Raw genomic sequence first — 27751 nt, 5'->3', positions numbered from 1 at the left:
CCGCGGGAGGCCTGCTTCTCCCTCTCCCACTCCCCCTGCTTGTGTTCCTGCTCTCACTGTCTCTCTCTGTCAAATAAATAAAATCTAAAAAAAAAAAGTTCACACAGGCTCTTAAAAAAAAAAAAAAGAAATGAATGGGAATGGGAACATGATAAATCAGAACTTAGAAGGTATGGCCAAAGGTGATCTTCCAACTGCCCAAAATGTCCCTATAAAACTTCAGTTTGCCTAATCAAAAAAAAAAAAAATCCTAACACACAAAATTAGAAATGACAGATCATAAAAAAAAAGTGTATACAACAAAAAAACACTGAAGATGAATTCACTTTATAATTTTAGGCTATGAACTTTTTCTTAAGAAAAATACTAATTACCCTCTCCAATTGAGTCAAGAAGTAGAAAATCTGAACAGGCCAATTACCATTAAAAAAACACTATGAAAAAAAGCTAATTATAAATTTGATCAACTGTATATTTGTAAAGTATCAATTCCTCAATCTGTACTTAATATTATACACTCACACCTTTAAGGATTTAAAAGAAAAGTAATGCATTTTCAGGTTTCCCCCAAAATGGTAATCAAATGCTAAGACATCAATAGAGCTTGAAAAAAATGCCTAGTGCAGGATGCCTTAATTAGACATGCTTCTTTACCACAAAACTACTGAAAAATCATCAAATACATTTAAATATGCAGATAAAAAGGTTAAGTAGAAAGAATTTCTAGCTAATTTCAGTAATATTAGAAAACTAAGATTTTCATTTAAAAATGGAGATAGGAAGGGGTGCCTGGGTGGCTCAGTCAGTTAAGCGTCCAACTCTTGGACTCAGCTCAGGTCATGATCTCAGGGTCGTGAGATCAGGCCTGAGTCAGGATCTGTGCTGGGTGTGGAGCCTGCTCGGAATTCTCTCCCTCTCCCTCTGCCCCTCCCTACCCTCTTAAAAAAAAAGGAGACAGGAAAGTTATTGCAGCGCCAACTGCAGTGTTAATGATACTTACAAATGCATAAGTAACAAAATGGCTAAAGATGAGCCCAGCAACCAATTAGAAAGCAAAAACAATTTGAAGATGGTGAAATATCCCCACAGATCTATTGGAAAGTAACAATTACCAGGAAATTTTAAGATTCTTATGTGACAGAGCATAACCCTGTTCTCATAAGAGGGGTATAGAAAGACATATGACATCACTAAGTAAGGTATGTCAACAAACATTTCCAGAATGTCTACTAGTTATCTAGCACTGTGTTAGTCATTGTGGAGTACAGGAAGAAGGAGAAGATTGTTTCTGTCCTCAGGAACTTCACCATCTAGTAGGGAGATAAGACAACATGAGACACAAAATAAGGAAGTATGTAGTCCAGAGTGAAATGCTCTTTTCTTATTTCCTCAGCGTGGTAAGTTGATATACACTCATACCCTCCCTAGTGAGACTGTATCAGTGAGCAGGACACAAGAACTACATTTTAACAGCAACCATTTACTGAGCATGTACTATGGTCCAGGAACTTTGCCCATACATCCCTTCATTTAATCACTTAACACTATGGAGTAGGTATTATCAGCTCCATTCTACAGAAGAGAAAACCGAGGCAACAGGAAGTTCCACGTGGTAGAGTTGGGACTCTAACTTAGCTCTGTCTGAATCCAAAGACTGTATCTCAATATCACAGTTTCATCCTTCTAAGCAAGGGTACATATTCATTCTATGGGATGGCAATGCATTGTTTTATTTTTATTTTTTTTAAGATTTTCTTTATTTATTTGACAGAGAGACACAGCGAGAGAGGGAACACAAGCAGGGGGAGTGGGAGAGGGAGAAGCAGGCTTCCCGCGGAGCAGGGTGCCTGATGTGGGGCTCGATCCCAGGACCCTGGGATCATGATCTGAGCCAAAGGCAGAAGCTTAACGACTGAGCCACCCAGGCGCCCGGCGCTGCATTGTTTTAGATAAACTAACACAGCCATGGGGCTTAGTCATATTTAAAACTATTGAGAAACTGCCCTTGAAGCAAAACTTCAAAACTATTTCCAAAGAAATCAACATCATCAATATTAAGTGAAGCCCTCTTTTTTATTAACTCAACTACTCAATGCTTCATTTTTGTTACCTCATCACGTCTATAGAGCTGATTAAATTTTTGATTAATTTTTGATATCAAAAGTTTTCAGGATTCAGTTTAAGTTTGACTTATGGTTCAATTTACCACCCTGAAACAAAACAGAGGATTGATAAGATTTCTGCAAGTGGGAATACTTTCTGCAATGTTTACATCAGATTTTCAGTGAAAGGTGGTACCCAGGCAGAAGCTGGAGATGCCCAGGTCACCAAGGGGCTTTGAGAGGCAAGAGAAACAAAGCTGTGGTCCCTGCTCCCCGAGGCAGGCTTTAACAATTTAGGGTGCTCATTTTACCTTTATCTGGGAGATCCGACAACTCTGGAGCAATTCCATATATTTGAATTAGATGAGTCTGAGGTTTTATCCTACATGACAGACTCAAGGGTGAAAAGCTTCTTGTTTATAAAGTTGGCAGCAGCAGCTTGCTCCAGGGCTTATGAAAAGCCTGTATTCATCTGCTCTCCCCCCGAAAGGGGCATAAAGCTTCAACTCTGTGATTTTCAAAGACAGTAAAGACCATTTCCAGGAGAAATTTTCGAGTAACAATTCTAATGCTCAAATTAATATTTTTATTAATGTTCTTTTGAGAACTCAGACTTGACTTTGAGCAACGGGTTCTATTATTGTCATTATTTTTGTGTGGCTGGAACCTGAAAGGGCCTAAAAACTAGAAAATTCAGCTCCATCAAGTATGGCCCACTTCAAAGTTACTACCTCCTCTTAATTTGGTTTCGGACAGCACCTCTCCTTTTAGGTTTTTAGGCTCCTCTGAGGCAAGACTGCCTTATTTCTGAGGTTAATTTTTCAGTCTGATAGTCAAAACCAAGAAGATAACAAGACTGATGATGCTGGAGGAGGTGGGAGAGTGGGGTTTCTCTTTACATACAAAACTGCTAATGGAAACTGGCTTGAACTAATGTGCCATTCATTCAACATTTATTAGCTGAAGACCCCCTATGCTGAGGCTAGGGAGCTCCAAGGGCAATTCCTCAAGGACCTTCATTCGGGGTTCTTTTTCACAGGCTATCGCTAGACACCACGTGGCTCTCAGGATGAACTGTGTATCTTAAGCCTGTAAAATCCTGTGGGTGCAGCTCCTAGAGCACGGTGTGTATGTAATCCCCCAGATCATGAGACTGTCTTTTGGAAGACAGGTTATTACAAAATTATCACAATGCAGAGAGCTTCCAACTGTGTATCTGGAAGCAATTCAAATGACTAGCTTGCATTTTACTTAGTCAAACATTGTTGGAGCCTCTTACGTTCCACTGCAATAAGAAATTCCAATCTATTTGGTCCTGTGGCACAGAACGTGTGCATTCCAGCACACCATCCACCATTTGTATTGCTTTTCTGTCTAGGAAGAGAGCTGAACAGCCTCACATTTTCTCTTCCATAGCCACTGACACTTTCTAAAATGGATACAAGCTGGCAGCTCCCTGTAATTCCCTAGGGGGTTGCAAAGAGGGGCCAGAGAAGAGGAGCCAGAAAACTGTCTGCAAGATTTTTCCTGGCTTTCTTTCCATATTATGCCTCTTATTTCCACCCCTGCCCCTTGTGGAGAGAAGGAATAGCCTTTTGGAAGGACAGATGGTCTATAGATCTAGATGAAATGATTTAAGGAATATGGGAAGCCAGAAAGAGAAGAAAATATGTATTATGAACAAAGGCCAAGAAAAAAAAAAGATTTAAAAAATCATAAAAGGAAAAGGAAATCAGTACCTGCAAGTGGATCTTAATTTATTAAAGACATTCAACATTAATGTATTTCAACAAATGTAAACTTCAATCTTATTCTCTTTCATACAGTTATCTTTCAGGAGATTTTGTCTATCTCCTACAGTAAATCCTGCCCTTATACAAGTATTTCACAATGATCATTTTCTTGATAGGCTTATTCTAGTTTCTGAACTGCACAATGCAATTAATATAGAGTAATCTTAAGCCACTGACCTGAATACATCTATTTTCAACATGACAGTGTTTGTCTTTTGATTCTTTTTTTTTTTTTAATTTAAGTAATCTCTATGCCCGAGGTGGGGCTTGAACTCATGAGATCAACAGTGATCTCAGATCCCTGAGATCAACAGTCACATGCTCTAACTGACTGATCCAGACAGATGTCCCGAGTATTTGTCTTTTGAAATCTTCACCATACCACTGCAGCAACTACCAGGAGTCTCAGGACAACTGTCTGTTATGCCGATGAAAAGGAAAAATAATGACAGGCCATGTTCTCTACTGCAAACCCACTCAGTGAGCATGACATACACACTTCACAGCTTGAATGGGAAATCTGTTTCTATAGTTGGCAGGGGACATCAGAGAGCCTCAGGTCAAACTGCCTGGAGCCTAAATTTTCTTGATCATTAAATATAAGATGCATCTTCACTGTCAACACTAATATCACACCAAACTAAACTGCTGAACTTTTCTACTTCAAAACCAAGGATATTTTCCATTTTAAAATTATTTTTAAGTCCAGGGTGGTGATCAAATGAAGTGACTAAATGGCATGAGTATCAATCACGTAGTTAGACCAGAAGAAGGTTAACTTTTCAGTCTGATAGTCAAAACCAGTTAGATAACAAGACTGATGTATAAACTTTTTACAGGATAGTAAAAACCAGGGTATACTTGACTGAGGGTGTCAGGGAAAAAACATTTTAGATCTGGAACAAGGGGTTTCAAGGTATGGTAAGTTTTGGTTTCATTCTATGAAAGGTAATATATTAAAGTGAATGAGAACAAGGGCTTTAGAACCAGCAAGGCCTGGGTTGAACCCATACTTGCTGCTGTGACTTTAGCTAAGTGGCTTACTCCCTCTAAGGCATCAAAATCTTCCCACCAAAAAAATGGAGATAATATTCACAAGCTCAAAGTGTTGTGAGGACTAAGTGAGGTATTATATGTAAAGAAATGAGCACAGAGTTTGGTGCATAGTTAACAGTCAATCAATGTAGCAATTAATACTTTTATCACCATGATATCACTTCCCAGGAAGCTAAAAGCTTCAATTGATTATTCTGCTCTTAGCAGGTGTTAACTAAGTTCAATTACTATTTTTCATTGTTCTTTTCATAATTGCTTTTGGTCAGTCTTTGATTGCAGAATATTACTTTTACATTTGGAAAGCAGAAAACGTAAATGCAACAAATTTTATTTATTATTCAACACATTAGAATGATTTCAAGATTAGACTACTTAACAGTTGGATGAAGCAGAACATCACTTAACAAATCCTATATCCTGGTCATCTATTACCAGACAGAAAACGTGCATAATGGATGTGCCTGATAAATATGTATTGAGTGAGCACTGACAGAATACCAGAAAACTAAGTCACAACACCGTCCTACTGTTGAGAGAATTTCCTACCTGAGACAAGGGTGACCTTTCCATTTCTCCCATAATGGTATCTACTTCCATGACACTGTTTTCTGTAAGAACACTTTTTTTTTTTTAAAGATATTTATTTATTTGAGAGAGAGAGAGCGAGCGCAACGCACGTGCAGGGGGAAGGAGCAGAGGGAGAGGAAGAAGCAGACTCAGACTTTCCACTGAGCAGGGAGTCCACGACCCTGAGATCATGACCTGAGCTGAAGGCAGATGCTTAACCAACTGAGCCACCCTTGAGAATGTCATTCATTATGGCTAATCAGTAACTTATGTGAGTGATTACTACCTGGTAGGTGCTGTCCTGGGAACTTACCTTACGTAATCCTCACAACACCCTATAACAGGTACTGTTATTATTCTATTTTATTGGGGACGAAACACAGGCAGAGAGAATGTAAGTAACTTGCCTGCACAGTTAATCTGGGGAGAAATTTCTCTCTGATCTCAATCAGAACAGTTGATTTGCTCTTATCTTAAGTGCACCATGATCATCTTTCCCTTTTTATCCTGGTTATTGGAAGCTTGGAGTAAAATTTGTGGCCTACCTCTAATAAGAACAGCAGACTTTATAATTTATATTGTTCATAATAACCTTACTCCTGGCTTCCTCTTACCTTCTTCTTTTAACTTTCACTTCTCAGCAAGTTTTAATTAACTTTTATCTCACTTAATGTATTTTTTAAGGCCTTTTAAAGTCCTTTCTTGGGGAACCTGGCTAGATCACGTGGTAGAGCATGTGACTCTTAATCTCAGAGTTGTGAGTTTGAGCCCTAGTTGAGTGTAGAGATTACTTAAAAAAATAAAATCTTTAAAAAAAATCCTTTTTTGAACAAGGCAAGATATAAAAAAATGGTGTTGGTATCTAGGTTTTTTCAGTTTGGGGTCACAATAAATACCACCATTGGGATAAACTTTTTCTGCACTTATTTTTTCATTATTGCTTTTGGATTGATCTCTAAAAATGGAATTATGAAACAAGACTCTATAAGCTCTTTAAAATTTATTATGAGATATTTGATATATACAATAATATACATAATAGACAAGTTATGAAAATAATAATAATAATAATAATAAACACCACGAATCTCCCACTTAACCTGAGAGAGGAAGAATTAGCACAATGTGGAAGCTCATCTCCCTCCCTCTTATAAGAGGTAACTACCATCTGGATTTCTTTTTCTGTAGTTCTTTTTTTTAGTTTAAAATACATTTGTGTCCCTAAACAATATATTATTTCTGCTTGCTTCTGTACTTCACAAAATGGTATCTTAGTGAGTGTATTCTTTCATAATTTGTTTTTTTCAGTGCTATATTTTTTCAGTGTTGTTTCTAAGACTCATCAATGTTGATACATTTACATGTACTTCTTTCAGTTTTACTGTTATAGATTTCTATTGTTTGAAAGTACTACTATCTGTTTTCCTACAAATGAATATCTGAATTATTATCAGCTTTTTTGCTGTTATGAACAATGCTATTATGAATATTCTTCTATCAATGTCTGTGAAACATGAACAAGAGTCCCTAGTCTAGGGTATAGATCTAGAAAGGGTACTGCTGGCTTATGACTATCCAATTATTATTATATTTATTTTTAAAATATTTATTTTATATATTATGTTTTATATTATTTTGGTCACATTGTTTTTGGTCTCCATGCATTACATATGATATTGCAAAATATATTTTATATATTATTATTTATCATATATTTATTATAAAATATCAAAAGAATCTCCAATACTTTTATCAGCTATATATAAGAGCTCCCATTGCTTCTCATCTTCAGCACTTGGTATTGTCAGACTTTTTATTTTTTGCCAATCTAGTGTGTTGAAAAGTGGTAAGGATAAACTCTTTAATGCTCTTGATTCATATTACCAAATTAATTTCCAGGAAGATATTTCAATTTACAGTCCCAGTAGTATATAAGAATACCTATTTCTCAGTACACTTAACAATATCAAGTATGATAATAATAAAAAAATCATAGCTAGGGGGAAATGGTAATTTTTTTTTTTAATTTTATTTATTTGACAGAGAGAGACACAGCGAGAGAGGGAACACAAGCAGAGGGACCAGTAGAGGGAGAAGCAGGTTTCCTGACAAGCAGGGAGCCCGATGTGGGGCTCGATCCCAGAATCCTGGGATCATGACCTGAGCCGAAGGCAGACCTTAACGACTGAGCCACCCAGGCACCCAAATGGTAACTTTTTAAAAAGATTTTATTTATTTGAGATACAGAGAGACAGAATGAGTTGGGGGGAGGGGCAGAAGGAGAAGCAGACTTCCGGCTAAGCCAGGAGCCCAAAGCAGGGCTCAATCCCAGGACCGTGAGATCATGACCTGAGCCGAACCCATGCATCCCAAATGGTAACTTATTTTAATGAATATTTCTCTGATTACTAGTGAGGCTGACCATTTTTCTAATACGTGGATTGGCCATTTCTATTTCTTCCTTTGAATTTTTTGTGTATGTTCTTTGCCTCTTTTTTTTTAGTAGAAATGCTCATATTTGTCATTAATTTATAAGATTAAAAGTATTTGCCCTTTATTAATTAATATAGTTTTGTCTAAGTTTGTTTTATGCATAGAAGTTTTATTTTTTATTATTTTTTTAATGCATAGAAGTTTTAAATCTTTATTGCAGTGAAATGCATGGATCTTTTTCTTTATGAATTGTTTTGCTGGTTTAAATCTAGCAGCTCAGGTCATGATCCCAGAGTACTGGGATCAAGTCCTACATCGGGCTCCCCCTTCTCTGTGGGGAGCCTGCTTCTCCCTCTGCCTCTGCATGCCACTCCCCCTGCTTGTGCTCACTCTGTCTCTCTCTCTCTGTCAAATAAATAAAAATATTAAAAAAATAAAAAAAAATAAATCTAGCAACTCTTTCCTTGTGAGATAAGAGGCTAAGTATTGACTTATGGTTTCTTCATTTAAAAAAAAAAAGAAAACAGGGGTGCCTGGATGGCACAGTCGGTTGACCATCTGACTCTTGGTTTCAGCTCAGAGCGTGATCTCAGGGTGATGAGATCAGGGTGATGAGACTGAGGCCCACGTTGGGCTCTGTGCTCAGCGTAGAATCTGCTTGAGATTTTCTCTCCCTCTGCCCTTCCCGCTCATACTCTCTCTCTCTCTCTCTAAAATAAGTAAATAAATCTTAAAAAAAAAAAAAGGACAAGAGAAAACATAGCAAGATATTAAAACATATCTCTCAATACCAACCAAAATGATTAAATCCTCAGAACAAAAAAGGAGATTATCAGCTAAGTTCATTTTAAAAAGTCCTCCAGTCTGCTGACTTTGAAACTAGTCTGAATGTTTGGGAATTTAGACTAACATGGGGTTAAGTTTAAGCCTAATAATTTCAAGTAAATTCAGTCCAGTTAACTTCCTTTGTTTTGTTTTATTTAAAGGTATACAACCAAATATTGAACAAAGGAGAAAGCAGGAAAAAAATCATAGTTCAGCTCCAAAGAAAAGAAGGCATAAAAGGGCTAGTACACTTACTTGAAAAAATTTCTTAGATAGTTAAAGAATAATCCATACTCTATCATTCACAATAGCAAACATTTATATAGCACTTATTATGTGTCAGACCCTGTTCCAAGTGCTTCCCGTACATGAACTCACATGGCATTTTGAATTACACAAAATTTGTGTGTTTATTTTTCCCTAACACTTTGATCAATACCGACAAGAGACTCTGGCAAAATTAACTGCTCTTTAATATTCCAATCATTCTATGAAATTAATGTTTCCACATGGAATTGTTATATAGAATTAGTCTCAAATTATTTTTTCCTTTAAGATAACTCTTTCAGCAAGCAGGTCTTACCATACCCAATTTCTGCTTTCAAATAACCATTTTATTCTAAATCACAGCAACAGAAAAAGAAATCTGTCTTGTGTGAATATATTCCTTTGAGAGTTGAGGCTCAGCATTATTCAGAGTTAAGGACATTCTTCTTTTCATATGAGATCATTAGAGTTTTGGAGACAATATGACTGTTGGAAAAAAATATAAATGCTCCAATTTTAGGAGATAAGAACCAAGGACGAATTGTAGTAGGAAAGCAAAGTGCTGTTTTCTTTCACTGCATGTCAATGTTTTCCTCTGACTTCATCATTTCTGTAGATAGCTCTCTGGGATCTACTGTCAAGGTGAAAAGTACATTTTTCCATACCGTTTTTGTCCTAGCATTGCTGACAGCATGTCAGCATTCCTAAGAAAGTTGGAGATTTAGCTTGTTCATTAGTTAACACTTAATGACCACTCTACAAGGCTTGATGTGCTGACTTTACCTAAAGGTGTGGCAAACTGTGGAAGGCAGCAGCCAGTGTGAAAAGCTGTTAAAAAATAATGACAGTTAAAATAAAACAATTTACTTTGGCCTTGGTGTATTCACAGGTGATCACTTCCTCATCATAGTGAGTGACTGAATAAAGAAAAAGAAGTCTCAGTAAAATACCAGCAAATCAAATCTAGCAACATATAAAAAGGATTATACACTATGACCAAGTGGAATTTATCCCATAAATGAAAGGGTAGTTTAACACCTGAAAATCAATTAATGTAAGGTATCATATCAATAGAATAAAGATACAAAAATTGCATGATCCAAGAAGAAAAAAAAATGAAAAACTATAAAACCAAATCAAGTACTTCTTAATAGCAATCTTGGGGAGAGAGGCACCAATTTCTTCATGTTACCATTTTCATAAGAGAATATGGGTAATTTCTCCCATTACTATAACGAGAGAAAACTCTCTAAGTCAGTAGACAGTAATCACTGGCAAATGATCAGAATATCAAAACTTGCATAACAGAGGCAAGGAGGATATTAATTTTTAGTGGGCCACAGCATGATGTAAATTAGCCATCAACTCACTAAAATATGCAACATGTCCCCCAAGCTGTGATGATCATGTGCCTAATGCTTTTTCATAGCAATAAAATATAAACACAAAAGTCTTTCTATGCAAGGGGAATCTAATCAATTTCAGACCTTCTTTTTCCAAAGGAAACTTTCATCAGCTGTGAAAGGACTTGGACTCCCTCCTGGCTCCAGAAAAAGACTTGTTTTCTGCTCAGCATTTAGGTTTTTATGTTATTTTCCCTGCCTGGGATGTTGTCCCCCTTCTTATGTAGCAACACAAACCCTGTCCTCCATTGAACTTAATGTCTCTTCATGGCTCTGCTGATTATTCCAAAATACACTCAACTTTCTTGAGTCTTCTAAGCTCCTACAGTAGGTAAGGTCTAGATCTCAAAGAAGAGTATGCTTTGCATTATATTATCCTTTATTTTTTAAAGTGCCTATATCTCTCTCATAACATTATACACTTTTTTTTTTAAAGATTTTATTTATTTGACAGAGAGAGACAGTGAGAAAGGGAACACAAGCAGGGGGAGTGGGAGAGGGAGAAGCAGGCTTCCCGCTGAGCAGGGAGCCTGATGGCGGGGCTCCATCCCAGGACCCTGCGATCATGACCTGAGCTGAAGGCAGACGCTTAACAACTGAGCCACTCAGGCGCTCCAACATTATACGCTTTTTGAAGGAATATATGCCTTGTATATTTTACTGTGTCATACCCAGAGCTGTGCCAGACAGCATGTGCTCAATGAAAATTTACTGTGTCATACTTAGAGCTGTGAGCACACAGCATGTGCTCATTTATAAGATCACCCACTAATTTCGTATTTATTATCTAGTAGGAGCATAAGACATGCTTTCCAGCCTACACTCTTGAATACCTAAGGAGAGACTGTGCCACTTCTTTAGAATTGGTAATTATTCTACTTAGGGTAATTTAGGGGAAAAAAAATCCTATAGTTGCCCTTAGAGTTTCAAGGATATGATTAGATGGTGGGCTCTGCGATGAAGCTCCATTTGCTCCTTTACCTGAGTGCAGTTATATACAGTTGACCCTTGAGCAATATGGGTTTGAACTGCATAGGTCCACTTACACCCAGAATTTTCCAATAAATACAGTACAAGACTGTAAATGGATTTTCTCTTCCTTATGATTTTTCTTTTTCTTTTTCTAAGCAGGTTCCATGCCCAGCAGTGGCTTCAACTCATGACCCTGAGATCTAGAATCACACGCTCTACCAACTGAGCCAGCCCGGCGCACCTCTTCTTTATGATTTTCTTAATAACAATTTCTTTTCTCTAGCTGACTTTGCTGTAAGAGTAAAGTCATAATATATACAGCATACAAAATATGTGTTAATTGACTGTTTTTGTTACTGGTAAGGCTTCTGGTCAACAGTAGGCTGTTAGGAGTTAAGATTTTGGGGAATCAAAAGTTATATGCAAATTTTGACTGCGTGGGGGGAGGGGTCACTGTCCCTAACCCCCACGTTTCAATGGTCAACTGTATAAAACTCTCAATAATATGGTTTCACTTATTTGTGGAACCTAAGGAATAGCACAGAGGACACTAGGAGAAGGAAGGGAAAAATGGGGGGGGGGATTGGAGGGAGAGATGAACCATGAGAGACTACGGACTCTGAGAAACAAACAGGATTTTAGGGGGGGTGGGGGATGGGTTAGCCCGGTGATGGGTATTAAAGAGGGCACGTACTGCATGGAGCGCTGGGTGTTATACGAAAACAATGGATCGTGGAACACTACATCAAAAACTAATGATATATTGTATGGTGACTAACAGAACATAATAAAATTAAAAAAAAAAGAAAAAAGAAAACTCTCAATAATACTTAGTCCACATCTAACAAACTAAAAGAAACAATAAAAATAGATAAATTAAGCACACAGGAGGATGCAGATAAGACAGGTGATGCCAGACTCCATAGGCCAAAACAATTTGTACTCAAGAGTTTGAAATTATGCTGGAATGATAAATTGGGTGAGAATGGGAGGTACATTTATTCATTCCAGTGAAAACCACAAAAACCCGTCAATAAGGTTTCTCTTCTTCTGTCACTTATATTAGAAAATTACCATAATCATGAGTTTGTATATGATTCAAGCCAGGGTAGATGTTGAAAAATCATTATAGCCACACTTTAGTCCATTAGGAAAATAAGAATATTTTTACCAAAACACACAGACCCACCAATGTGAATTAGAAGATTAGATTGTAGTATCTACAGTTGGCTGAAGATACTTGTAGGTATCTTTCCATTTAGTCTTTTTTTTTGTTTTAGCTTTCTGACGTCTTTTTTTTTTAATATTTTATTTATTTGACAGAGAGAGACACAGTGAGAGAGGGAACACAAGCAGGGGGAGTGGGAGAGGGAGAAGCAGGGTTCCCGCTGAGCAGGGAGCCCGATGCAGGGCTCGATCCTAGGACCTGGGGATCATGACCTGAGCTGAAGGCAGATGCTTAACGACTGAGCCGCCCAGGCGCCCTGTCATTTAGTCTTTATTCACTAAACTTCTAGTTTGATAGCCTCTGAGAAATACCTTATGCAGCACTATATACTCCCTGTTTTTCTTTTTTTTTTTTTAAGATTTTATTTATTTATTCATGACAGACAGAGAGAGAGAGAGAGAGAGAGAGAGAGAGAGGCAGAGGGAGAAGCAGGCTCCCAAGGAGCAGGGAGCCCGATGTGGGACTCGATCCCAGGACCCTGGGATCATGACCTGAGCCAAAGGCAGACGCTTAACCATCTGAGCCACCCAGGCGCCCTCCCTGTTTTTTCTTTTAAGACTTATTTGAGAGAGAGAGAGAATGTGCACATGGGGGGGAGGGGCGGAGGAAGACAGAGAGAGAATCCCAAGCAGGCTCCACACCAAGCATGGAGCCCCAGGCAGGGCTCAGTCTCATGACCCTGAGATCACAACCAGAGCCGAAACCAAGAGTTGGATGTTCAACCAATGGTGCCACCCAGGTGTCCCACTCCCTGTTCTGGAAGGATTAGGATAGTCCTACTGCATCTACATCAGAGATCTTAATTATATGGGGAATATAAATGAAGCCAGTATATTTCAGTGGCAAGAATTGAGGCTGTGCAGATTGACTTGAGTTTGGTGTTTCTTGGTCAAGTACCCACTGTGGCCTCCTGAGCAATTTATGTAACCTTTCCAAGCTTTGGTTCCCTTATTTGTAAGATGGGTATAAGTACTTTCCTCTTGGGATTATCATGAGAGTTAAGTCAGATAATGCTTGAGAAATAATCACCATATTTATCTTTTTGAAGATGCATTTACTTATTTATGTTTTTTTACATTTAATACCTCTAAACTCAGTATGCTTTTACAATTGATGTTGGTTAGGCAGCAGCTGTGATGCAGTCACTGGCTGTTGGAGTACATCAGAGTGTGTAGAACAGGCACCCATGGCTCAGAAGAAAATCCCAGGTAGCAGTGGAGTGTTCCTTTAAGAAATGCTGCATTATTAATGCTCTTGATGGCTCAAAGGACAATACCGTGTGGAAAAACACAGATTTTGAGTCAAATAAAAATTTAGAAGAGTTGGACCTGAATATGATGAAGTTTTAGACCAATTTATTTTGCTCATAATTCCCTTTTATGTGTATACAAGAATGGCATATAATATATCTTAACTTACAGGAGCATTTTAATAGATATTAACCAAGTATTTTTGGTTTAAAGAGAGCATTTTTGTCATGGTTTACTTGACAGCATTTTTTTTTCTTTCTTAGTGGCACATAAAATAATGGTCCATCTTCCCATTGTTTTTTTTTTTTCGTTTTTCCACTGCTCGTGTTTTAGATTCCATGAAATATGGTAGTACCACACCTACTTAGCACATACTAAGAGCAGAATAAATGTCAGCTATTCATAATAGTATTATTATTATTTTAAATATTTTACTTATTTATTTGACAGAGAGAGACACAGCAAGAGAGAGAACACAAGCAGGGGGAGTGGGAGAGGGAGAAACAGGCTTCCCGGTGAGCAGGGAACCCGATGTGGGGCTCGATCCCAGGACCCTGGGATCATGACCTGAGCCGAAGGCAGTCGCTTAATGACTGAGCCACCCAGGCGCCCCCATAATAGTATTATTAATAACAATAAATGTCAGCTACAAATAATAATTTGGGGGTAACACACTTGCTTCTGTTAACTTCAGCTCTATTTAGAGAGAAACAAACTTTGTTCTCTATAAAGACAATACAGAAAAGAAATTGAGAAAGGAAAGAAAATCAGCTCAGCCCAGTAATTCTTTTAACTCTCCTTTCTACTCTTCACATTCACATTTTGCATGTTTATGAGGAGGAAAAGAGGCAGGAGTGGAACTATGTTTAGGGCATGGAAAGTTAAATTATAAACTCTCTTTTTCCATAAAAACTGGACTTATGCAAAAATTTATGGAAACAGAAGCTGTAAGAATAAATTGTAAGTCCTGTAGTTACTACATATCGGACACAAACAAATGGACTCAGGGATAATAATGTACAAAATGTTTCCTATTCATTCTCTTATTTAAATCTCATAATTAACCCTTGAGATAGGTATAATAGCTAGAGTCTCCAATTATGTCAAAGGAACCCGAGATGTGAAGACTAGCGGGACAAAGCCAAGACTACAACACAGTCTGGCAGATTTTAAAATTACTCTACATGGAAGGGCACCTGGATGGCTCAGTTGGTTAAACATCCGACTCTTGATTTCAGCTAAGGTCATGATCTCTGGGTCATGAGATCAAGCCCCGCATTGGGCTGCACCCTGGGCATAGAATCTGCTTGGGATTCTCCCTCTCCATCTGCCCCTCCCCCCAAAAATAAAATAAAATAAAGTAAAAAAAAATAAAACAACTCTACATGGATGTGTATTACTGGCATGACTACAGCTATGAAAAAATTGCATAATATTGTTTCTACAAAAAAATGATTTAACAAGCCCATGACTAGAGGCTGATTTTAAGATCACGTAAGTGTACATATTCCTAAGAAATACAAAAAAACCAAAACAGGTAATTATAAGTTACACTGCCAGATTATACTCAGGAGGAGATAGCATCATAAATAATTATTAGTTGATGTTTTCTATAAGAACAATGTCCATAGATACAAGTTATGAAAAAATCAGTTGTGGCTGAGTTAGAAAAAAGACTGTGTTCAAGGAATCCATCATGAGGACCCTATGTTCTACACATGCTAAATAGTTTAACTGAGAGAAACACAGGTCTATTACACTAAAACAATAAAATAGTTAAGGTTATATCTATTTTTACCCATATGAACTGAGCTAAATATTAAGTTGCATATTCTCAATTTTCTACATTCAGAAAACACCTAAAAAAAACTACAGTTTGAGGGCATTAGCTCTAAAATTAGAAACACATTCTATTCTTTGTTCTCCAGACCTCAAATCTCAGTTTATCTCACTTGAAAGACTGATCCCTTTTAGGTTGGCTTAATCTGACCACTTATTTTATTTCTGACCATTCAGAAAGTCACTGTATAGGCAATGAGCTCATTAGGTTCTGTGGACTGGTTAATATTTTTCAATATGCTAAAAATGATGTTGGAAACTGCCAATTTTTTAGAACAGAAAATGAAGAGCCAGAGAGTGGAATATAATATACAGGAGTTAGAATTCAGGTTAAATTGAGTGACAAGCATAAGAAAACAAATGCAAGAAAGACGGGGCGACTGAGGCTCACAAATAGGTAGCTCACTGAAGCTTTAATACAGAAAGTCAGAAGAAACGATGGGTCCAATCACAGGCAGGTGTAAGGCAAAGTATCTCCTAGGCAAGAACACATCAGTATCATACTCCTTTCATAAAAAAAAAAGAAAACATGTTTTCCCCCAAAGAATTAAAAAAAATAAAAGTCATTAAGTTCTTTTATGATGACAATGGTGAGAAACAGAAAGAGAACTTGCCTTATTTTTCCATTATTTTCTTTTTTAAAGATTTATGTATTTATTTGAGAGAGAGAGCATGCACGAGTAGGGGGGAGGGGCAGAGGGAGAGCATCTCAAGCAGACCCTAAGTATGCAGCCCGACTCGGGGCTCGATCCCACGACCCTGAGATCATGACCTGAGCCGAAATCAAGAGTCATGCACTTAACCGACTGAGCCACCCAAGTACCCCTATTTCTATTATTTTCTAGGTTATTAACAACACATTCAGCTGTTCCTGGCTGGCCAATCACCCGTTTTAGAGTACCAAAGAGAAACTATCAAGTGAAGTTATGTGTCAAATCCTCAGCACTAAAGGTTTTTTTTTTTAAAGTCACCAAGCTAATTAAGATTATCTTTCTTAAATGTTAGTTTTTCATTTTGCTTTATTTTCTTAAAGCAACTTCAGAGACACAGAGATACTTTTCGATTATGTGGCAGCCTCTTTGTTTCTAAAAAGAGCTAATTAGGAATGTTTCCTGCTTAAGCATAAGGTTCTTTAACATGGCAGTTAATTAGAATAATCGAAACTAACCGTGATACCCTATAAGGCACCTGGAAGTCATCTGAAGTTCATTCATTTTCTATTATGAGCTCAGTGGCCCCAGTCTTCTTCCATAAAGTCTGAGCATGTTTTGGGGTCATTATTTTTAATTTTTCTAGTTGTATTAAGGCTTCTTTTTGCTGCAAATAATGGAAACCAATGCAAGCTAGCTTTAGCAAAAAAGAAATTTAGGAACCCCAGGAGACCAAGGTGGCTCACAGATGGGAAAGGACTGAAAGCCAGGACTAGAAGCTCTCATTTCTGTGTGGCTGTTTCGGTCTCTGGTTCTGTTAGCCTTTCTTCTCAGTGCTTCATGGGTCTACACCGTGGGTAGAGGCCACTACTCTGGCATTCAAGAGAACACTTTATAGTTCAACCACCAGAAGAGACCAACTGTCCCTAGTCCCAGTTTCAAATTTCCTATGGAGAAATTCTGATTGGTCCAACCTCGGCTGGGCATCCACTCCTGATCCAATGAGCGAGGGTGGGGGTGGGGATGGACTGCGTGACAGGGGGCAAACAAGAGGGAGGCACAAAGTACAAGCATGGTTTCCAGGAGCCCACACCTGTGTTTGAGAAGTACTATGGAACAAATCCTAGAGAAGAAGGAACTGTTGGAAGTTGAGTAGATATCCCCACTAACCCATAGATACCCCACACTAACCCATATGATGCCCTTGAGAGAGACAGGGAGGGTATGTGCATGTGTGTGTGCCTTTATCAGGCTGTTGCCCACATGTGATGATATATTTACCAATTCAGTACTATTTCCTGAGTATCTTGCTTGTGTCAGGTACTATGCCAGGCACCAAGGAAATAACGATGAGCCTAATATTCTCTCAGAAGGATTTAAGTAGTGTTTGGAAACAGATATTCAACAATCTGATGACTATATAATTAAGTGATCTGAAGAAAAAGTACGGGGCGGTTTGGAAACATCTAATATAAAAATGTGGTCTAATTTGGGCTTGGAAGATGGTGAAGCAGGGAAGACTTCTTTGATTGGGTGAGGTGTAACTGAGCTCTAAGGCAACTAGGGGAAGGGAAGGGAGGATGAGAGTGTCCCAGGCAAATCAACAGTAGTGCAAAGGCCTTGAGGTGGAAGACTGATTGGTATGAGATGAATTTGGAGGAGGCAGCTGCAGAGCTCAAATTATACAGAGCCTATAGGCATGGGTTTAAGTTTTTATTCTAAGAAGGATAAGGAAAGCGAGAGTGGCTATAGTAAGACTAGTAAAGAGGCAATAGAAGTAATCCAGGCAGAAGATGACTGTAGTTTGGGCTAGAATGGTGGTGGAGATGGACAGAAGTGGTGGAACGAGATGATGTTACTGACAGTGATTGTGGGAGTGGGTGTGATGAAGAGATCTGTGCCTAATTATGTTCTTTCCTGCTTTGCACACATTTTTCTGACGTGACTCTAGCTACGTGCAAAGCCTATGGTTGCTTGGCTTTCTTACTGCTTAACCCTAAGCCTTTACTGAAAGAAAGTCAGATGACTCCTCATTTCTGTCCAGCAGGTCTTGCTCTTGCTGGTGCTGACAGAATATTTATGTTTGAAATTATACTCCCTGAAATCTTTAAATTACTTTTACTATCTTTCCTTCTTGGGGTCCCTTTAGATTTGAAACACCCAATACATCAATGTGAATGGCCAATGCAAGGTAATAGGGCCTGTGGCAACTATTTCAGAAGCTGCTCTTACAATCTCCTGTAGCTCCCAAAGATAGCAGATATCCCCTACTTTCAAGGGTATTTAACTTGAGGAGATAGATGTAACACAGGAGACAAAGATACTAATATTAGTTGGTCATTCTCAATTCTATCCCTTTACTACAATTCAAATACCCACCCCCTTGCCTCTGGCTGTCATGGCTCTGAGTGGCCAACAATAAGCCCCAGATCATCTAGGGAGGATACATGCTGTCCATGGCTTTTCAGTACTAGACAAGACTGCCACATAAACACGAGGTCAAAATTACTGCACTGTTTTCAGTATTGAGGCAGAGAGGAAGTTAATGGGTACTTTCGATGAGGGCCAGCCCATGGAATACACTAAAATTATGCCACCATGGTAACATCATGAGGAAAATTGCACATTGCTCTGTCACGTATTTACCAGCCAATATTGGCAGAGAGAAGCAGGTATTTCAAATATTTGAAGCTATCTAGTAACTAGGGCTTGACATATACTAATTATAGCCTAGCAGTATTCATTTATCAAGATGATGTAACTTTTACTTTGCTCTGAGGATCTGCCTCATTGAGCCCTCTGGCAGACGGATGTGGTGACTACTGGAAAAACTGAGTGGGCAGGTGGGTCATTTGGATGACCTCTATAAAGCAGGTTTAGAAGGGACTGAAAACCTATGTCCCATTATGCCAGTTTGAAATTAATTATGTTTCACCAGAAGAGTAGGCTCCCGGGCACAGTTGACAAAGTATGTTTAAAATCTGATTAGCTTTTGGTGAGTTAATGATTGCACGTTCAAATAAATGGACTTAGTATACTCACTGGATCAACCAACTCCACAATTTATTATTTTTCTTGGGCAGAAATTGAATGTAAAACCACATTAACATCACACTTGAGGTTATACATACTCACAAGTGAGGAAAACCAAAGAGATTGCTCTCCCAGCTTTCATAACCCTGTCAGAACATAAAGATATATACTTTTAGTGAACTATAAAAATTAATTCAAATCCACAGGGGGGAAAAAATCCCTCATAGGTTCTCTAAAGTCAGACTGAGACAAAAATCTGTAAACCAAACAGTATAATTTCCTGAGCATTACAAGAATCCTAGCCATTATTTTAGATCCAAATTTAAAAACTAGTCTCAGGGGCGCCTGGGTGGCTCAATCGGTTTGTGTCTGACTCTTGATTTAGGCTCAGGTCATGATCTCAGGGTTGTGAGATAAAGCCCTGCGTTGGGCTCCTCGCTGGGCGTGGAGCCTGCCTAAGATTCTCTCTCTCTGCCCTCTGTCCTCTGCCCCACCCCCACTCTCTCTAAATAAATAAATAATAAAGTTAACAGTTCATCACACTTAAGAAATGAACATTTTCAGACACCCAGAAGGCTAACACTAAGTGACACATTATCTAAGTGTTTTTATACATATCAGATGTTATGTATCATGGGAGTAAAATTCTTTACATCTTGAGTAAAAAAGTAACTTGTTAGGTTTTTAACACACCACCATTATGTCAGTGGGAACTTCCTAAGTTGATTATAAAAATCATGGAAAAAACTTACTCTCATATTAGATACTGAATTACAGAGTGATTTTTTTTAAAAGATTTATTTATTTATTTGACAGAGAGAGAGACACACACAGCGAGAGAGGGAACACAAGCAGGGGGAGTGGGAGAGAGAGAAGCAGGCTTCCCGGGGAGCAGGGAGCCCGATGCGGGGCTCTATCCCAGGACCCTGGGATCATGACCTGAGCCAAAGGCAGACGCTTAACGACTGAGCCACCCAGGCGCCCCTGATTTTTTTTTTAAAGATTTTATTTATTTATTTGACAGACAGCGAGAGCAGGAACACAAGCAGGTGGAGCGGGAGAGGGAGAAGCAGGCTTCCCGCTGAGCAGGACACCAGATGCAGGGCTCGATCCCAGGACCCCGGGAACATGACCTGAGCTGAAGGCAGCCGCTTAACGAATGAGCCACCCAGGCGCCCCCAGAGTGATCTTTACAGACATTTTCCTTAAATTGAGGGAATAAATTTACAAGCATGGAAACTAAACACATCCGAATGTTTTGGTCATAAAGTGAGATTTATTTAAAATGTTCAATACTTCTGCCACTAATGGGAGCAATAAACCATGGTTCATAGCATAAAAGGAACTAAACACCACTCCTTGAAAAAAAGAAAATCGAATCCTGAAGATTTAGAGGAGCCTTCCTCATCAATTCAAAAGCTACATAGAAGGCACATTTTTCCGGAGACGGGAAGGGTCTGGGATGGGAACATACCAAGCATTTGCACAGCCTGGATTGCAAGAACATGTGGCTGGGTGTCCAGTGAAGTAGAGAGAAACTATTAACACACAGTGCTTGAATACTCCTAAGAAGCAAGCGTCTGGTGGGAGCGAAAGGGACGAGGCTGCTGCTCTAGTCACTAGATTCAAAGTTAATGAAACATGCGGGGGGGTGGGGGGCTAGGGTGGCCCTGAGCAGTGCCAAACGGTGCAGAAAGGCAGTGAGGCATCCGAAAACAAGATCACCACAGAGCTGAAAGATGAACTGGTGGGAGAGCCTCTACAATAAGCCAACTGCTGGGAAAGGGCATAACAGCACTGGGTCCATGAGACAGCACTACCGTGGACAGCATGTTACTGGAATGTTCTTGACACAGGCCTCCAAAGGCCAGTCTTATATTCTGAGGAAGGTGGTGAGTTTATATGTGTGGTAGTCTGTATAAAGATGTCCCCCCATGTTCCTCATCTCTGAAGACTCATGCTTTTGTGTAGTCTCCTCCCATAATGGTCCAAGGTGGGTCTGTGTGGCCAAAAGAATGCAGCAAAAGTGATGTCACTCCTGAGAGGAGGTAATAAAAGACATCTTGGTTGCATTTTCTCTTTCCTGGATCACTTGCTGTGCGAGACGCCAGCTGCCATGTCCTGAGAGCCTTGTGAAAACATCCACAGAGTGAGGAACTAAAGCCTTTTACCCACAGCCACGTGAGTGAGCTTGGCAGAGGATCCTCTAGCTTAGTCAGGCTTTTAGAGCCTGCAGCTCTGGCCAACAGTGTGGCGACACTTCATGAGAGAAGGCCGGAACCAGCTAAGCTGCTCCTGGATTCCTGTCCCTTAGCAACTGTGTGATAGAATATTTGTTTCAAGCTGCTAGGTTTGGGGGTAATTTCTTATGTAGTAATAGCTAACTAATACAGCTGTAATGCTCCACTTTTGTAGACAAGGAGTTAGAAACTATCTTCCTATGTGGCAAAACCACTAGAGCTTGAGCAGAAATCTATACTAGCAGTCGCGGCGACACCAAAGCTGGAGTTGCAAAATCACACACATTACCTCAGACAAGAGCGACTGTTAAATTAGTCCTATTAACATTAATGAATCCCAAACGTCATTTTGTTATACAGAGAGAGGGGAGGGGGAGACGGGGAGAGGGAGAGAGAGAAAGAAAGAAAGAAAGACAATTACCACAACAAAAAAGCTACCAGATGGGGAAAGTAATTCCACTACAGCAAATGCTTCCAGATGCGTCCAGAATTTCTGTCTTCACTTTGCCAACTTTAATAGTACAGAAAATCCATGAGAACTATTTCTCTCTCTTTTTAAAGATTTTATTTGAGAGACAGAGAGAGAGAAAAGAGAGCATGTGTGCACAAGACGGGGGAGGGGCAGGGGGAGAGGGAGTAGCAGACTCCCCGGCTGAGCAGGGAACCCGACATGAGACTCTATTCCCAAGACCCTGAGATCATGACCTGAGCCGAAGGTAGATGCTTAACCAACTGAGCCACCCAGGTGTCCCCATGAGAACTATTTCTATACTGAAAGGAAAATATAGTATATTAATACTCTTAATGATGACAAATAATTCTGTATATGATGTCCAATAAAGAGAAAATGATCAATCCTGTATTCAAGGAAAACTACTTCAGTTTCTTCCTTAATTTCTGGCATCATGCTCCATAAATGTATCTACATAGAAATATAAAAAATAGGGGCGCCTGGGTGGCTCAGTTGGCTAAGCATCTGCCTTTGGCTCAGGTCATGATCCTAGAGTCCTAGGATGGAGCCCTGCATCGGGCTCCCTGCTCCACGGAAAGCCTGTTTCTCCCTCTCCCACTCCCCCTGCTTGTGTTCCCTCTCTCGCTGTGTCTCTCTCTGTCAAATAAATAAAATCTTAAAAAAAAGAAATATAAAAAATATTATCACACATATCACTGAGCAATATTTCCAGCACAATGAATTCAATACACCTCACTTATTTTTCTAGTTGGATATAATGTAAATCACTGATTTGGGATTACAAATCTAATCAACCCAATGACTATGAAGTTCGCAATTTCCTGGAATCTTTTCAAATTTTAAAGGCTCTGAAGCTGCAGAAAATATCCAGATGGGCCACTGGCCAGAGATGTCAGGAAGCACAGGTCGCTGGTCTTCCCTTACTTCCTCTGCTGATAATGGAAGAAGTGCAGGAGACACCAACAGTCTGTGGGAAGGTGCTCTGCGGAACAGCTGGACGCAAAGCATCTTGGCAAGAAGCAGGCGGCCATGAAGGAATGCATAAATGAATCAACCCTCCTAGAGCGCATGCTGGGTGTCAGGCATTGCCCTGGCTGCTTTCTTAGCTCAGGAAGTCTTCCTGACAACTCTGTGAGGTAGATATTACTATGACTGTACGTTTGAAGAAATTAAGGCTCCCAAGGTCAAAGAGGTAAAATTTAAAAATCCAAATGACATAACTGTATACTGATTATTCTTTTGGCAAGTATTTACTGTGCACCTTCTGTGTGCAAACTCCATCATTGTACTTTTCTTCCAGTGCTGTAATAATTGCCTAACTTCTAGCCTGATTATGACTCCTTAAATTCAGGAACTGGGGTCTACCTGCTTTTGTACCTAACCCAATGTCTGGCATATTCCTAAGGAGTCGATAACTTTAATTTGTTATTAGTAAAAACAAAACAAAACAAAAAAACCCCAAGTGTTACATTTTTTTGGGTTTATTTTTCTGCTAGGTAGACAGGCTATCAGATTTCAAGGAAAGACTGGTAAAGGAAAGGGGCATCCTAAAAAAGATGTTTTGGTATTACTTTATTTGGAAAGGCTTTTTTTAAAGCTAAAAAAAATGATTGACGGGCACCTGGGTGGCTCAGATGGTTTGGCGTCTGCCTTCGGCTCAGGTCATGATCCCAGGGTCCTGGGATCGAGTCCTGCATCGGGCTCCCTGCTCCTTGGGAGCCTGCTTCTCCCTGTGCCCCCCTCTCTCTCTCTCTCATGAATAGATAAAATCTTTAAAAAAAAAATCTTCGTAGCATCTTAAAAAAAATGATTGACGTAGCTTATACTTCATTAGTCCAAGAAGCTTTAATAAGAAAAAAAATCATTCATGCTAATGTGGTAGATTCAATACAAAACAAATGAGGAGAATGTGGGTGGGGAGGGAGAAAAGGCATTCTATTATAATAGGAAAAAGGAGAAATGAAGGAGACTTGAGAAAAGGACTTTCCTATGTTGTTAACTGAATTCGGAGGATAATAACTTGATGTAATATATATGACCCTCTAAAGTGGCATTTGCTTGGAGTCTGAATTCAACAGGCTGTAATGCATTATTTATTCACAAATTACTGCAAAGCTGGCTCTGGTTCCTAAGACATTGTCTAGACTCCCTAGACACCTCTAAGGCTGTATGGCAGGATAGAGGCTAAAGCTATTTTTAAAAAATCTCCTTTTCCTCTAAGAAAAAAAAAAAAGAGAGATCTACTAGAGTTATTTGAGGCCAAATTAGTTAAAAGAAAGGTGGAGAAAAAGGACAAAAAAGCTTTTTTCCCCTCATTAGTACAACATTCTTTAAAGCCTTAATTCTTTATTTTTAAATGTTCATAATTCCAAAGACTGCAGTGCTGAAAGGCATTTGCGGCTGAAGGTGGCTCCAAGAGGAAGAAAAATGAAAAGGCCTACTCAGACACACTGCCCATCATTTAGTCCAGACTTCTTCATTCTACGTCTGGGTCAGAGGCCAAATTTGATCTGCCCAAGGGCCCAGCTAACTGTTGGAGAAATCTAGAGAAAGCCTCTTTTCTTAGCCTGCCCCCTGCTTTCCATCTCTTTCTTGATGATTTCAAGAATTTGGAACTTGAGGGCACGGGGTCCCTTTACCAAAATAATACCTTGGAGACACATTAATTTCAGCCTGGTTTGGGACAGATTTGGTAAGAAAGGTCATTTTCTCTGTCACCCTCTCCTGGCTCCAATCCCAGTGTTACTCAGGCCTCCCCTGCCTCTTCTCATCCACCCTACAACCAGAACAAAGTAGGAATAAAAATTAACCACCCTATTTTTCGTATAGAATGAATTTTGGTTAGAGCGGACTCAAATAATGCCTCCTTGGGGAAAGCTTCTCTAAGCAGTCTCTTGCACTCTTCACAGACTGATTTACATATATGGCCCCTTTTATACTCCCATTACACCATAAAAATACGTCTGGTACTGTACTTATAGCACTGCGCAAGAATTTGTGGTTCATTCGTCTCACCTTTGTAAGCTTCTTGGGTGAACAATGTTTTGTTCAACTCAGTATCTTAAGCATTTAACTCCTGGAAAGCCAGTGTAGGTTATAAGAGCAGACTCTGAAGGCAGACTGCCTGGAATAAAATCTCAGCTCCTCCTTGGGCAAGTTACTTAATCTCTTTGTGCCTCAGTTTCCTTGTTTGTTTAATATTGATAATTATAATCCCAACCTCATAGCTTTGTGAAAATTAAATGAAATAATGTACATAAAGCACTTAGAATAGTGCCTGGCTCAATGGTAACCTCTCAAGAAATGTTGGCTAATATTTTCACTTTATGTAGTATGTACTCAAACTTTGGTTAAAATACTTGATATTACTAGAGTTCTATATCCAAGACTGCTGTGGCTAGAAGGGTACATAAAGATTAAGCACTGACCTATAAATTCACACAATCATCTTCTTTCATGCTACTTGTCATTTCACTATTATTGCATTCAACACGATTTTAAGTATTCTGTTGTGTATGAAACAGAAAAAAAAGTATCACTGCATTCTGAATTCCAAATAACTGACCTATGAACTTTTGATACGTTGGTACACAGCTCATTCATAAATTGAGAAGCACCTGTGTTCTACAAAAAGACAGCTGATAAGACTATATGAATGATACACTGAGGAACAATTTCTGGAGAAAGATAAAATCTTCATGATTTATTTGAGCTCCTTTTGTCTTGCATCTGGTTTAAAATTAACTTAGAATGTAAAGTTAAAGATATATTTTTTTAAGATTGTATTTATTTATTTGAGAGAGAGAGAATGAGAGAGAGAGCAAATGAGAGGAGGGAGGGTCAGAGAGAGAAGCAGACTCCCCGCCGAGCAGGGAGCCCGACACGGGACTCAATCCAGGGACTCCAGGATCACAACCCGAGCCGAAGGCAGTCACCCAACCAACTGAGCCACCCAGGCGCCCTAAAGTTAAAGATATTGACGATAGGAAAATCCCAGAGATTTCCCCGTATTGCAAAGGTATTACTAACATACTGACGTTGGAATTGTAAAGCTATCCGCAAATCAAAGACAAATATCAATCTCTAACAGTTTTCTGCATCAATCATCAATCCAAAAGGTCAGATATAGAAGTGCCAATCAATGCCTTTTAAAAGTCATGTTTAGGGTATGGTGATTAACATAACAGTAAAAAAATAAAAATAAATAAAAAAAATAAAAATGCAAAAAAAAAAAAAGTCATGTTTAGGGACGCCTGGGTGGTTCAGTCGGTTAAGTGTCTGCCTTCGGCTCATGTCATGATCCCAGAGTCCTGGGATCGAGTCCCACATTGGGCTTCCTGCTCAGCGGGGACGCTGCTTCTCCCTCTGCCTCTGCCTCTCTGTCTCTCATTAATAAATAAATAAAATCTTAAAAAAAAAAAGAATCTCTAAAAGTCATGTCTAGAATCATACATTTTAAGCAACAAGTATCACTCTTAAAACGTTTTCCTTCATTCTCCAAAAGATATGAAACAAAAAAGCAGTTTTGTATGCTTTTTACAGAATAATTATCAAGGTTGTATTTACAACATCAAGGGGGCTTTATATCACCATGGACGTTCTACCATATCTAGTATTTTCAGTCTAACTTTACACCTGGAGAACCTATAACCCACAAATGATAGCAAACTTGAGTTACAAGGTGTTAAGGGAATTGCAAGAAATTAAATCATAGTTCAGCTTTGGGTTTTGCACATCTTCTTGTTAAACTAATTCATCCTGAGAACTAACTTGTTCTCATCAGAGCAAAATATTGGACCTACTTCACGATGTGTGATACAGAGAGAAAATATAATTAGCTTTAAAAAGTGTTGACATCAAGTCATGGGTGACTGACTTATAAATAATTGTTGAGGGCAATTAAATTTTTATTCTATTATTTTTATATATTTCTATTTTTTAAATTAATGATTATTTCCTAAAATATCCCTTGGTGTTCCAGGCAAAGAAAGACTAGTAGGTTGGATGGAACACGGTACTAATCTAATTTTTTATAAAGATTTTATTTATTTATTTGAGAGAGAGAGAGTGCACGCACGCTCTTGCATAAGGGGAGGGGAAGGGCGGGAAGGGACAAGAAGACTTACTGCTGAGCATGGGGCTTGATGCAGGGCTCCATCCCATGTCCCCGAGATCATGAACTGAGCAGAAATAAAGAGACGCTTAACCAACTGAGTCACCCAGGCACCCCAACTTGTTATTTTTATAAAAGAAACAGATGCCTGGATTTAAGAAATAAGAAAGGGGATAAAATAAGTAACTTGAAAGAAGAAATAAAAATATTTTATATGGCTAAAGTAATAGATCCTCACTTTTTTCAAACATATAAGAAAATAATGCTTGCTATGGCTTTTTTTCCTCAGAATTTTATAAGGTGAAGTAGTTCATGTTGGCTAAGTACTTTAAATTTTTTGGAAAAAATGAACTAGTAAAATAATTTTATTATTACAACCAAATAGCAAAGTTACAATTTTCTATAGTGGAGATTGTTACTTTAATAGGTTTTTACTTTTTACCTTTAAACATATTCTTGGGTCCTTAAGCTATAAATACCTAAAAGAGACAAGTACTATTTAATAACC

At 38.8% G+C, this 27751-nt stretch overlaps 1 protein-coding gene across 2 annotated transcripts in view; it reads right to left on the bottom strand.

Annotated features, from left to right (window-relative positions):
• Nucleotides 1-27751, bottom strand: part of MICU1 (mitochondrial calcium uptake 1) — a 247185-nt gene that overhangs the window by 43441 nt on the left and 175993 nt on the right. The window lies entirely within an intron of this gene.

Source organism: Callorhinus ursinus, unplaced genomic scaffold (assembly GCF_003265705.2).
Source record: "Callorhinus ursinus isolate GAN/ISIS: 27379988/994484 unplaced genomic scaffold, GSC_fseal_2.0 scaffold31, whole genome shotgun sequence".
Taxonomy (NCBI): domain Eukaryota; kingdom Metazoa; phylum Chordata; class Mammalia; order Carnivora; family Otariidae; genus Callorhinus; species Callorhinus ursinus.
The sequence above is the reverse complement of the archived record's forward strand: the minus strand, read 5'-3'. Positions and strand labels throughout refer to the sequence as shown.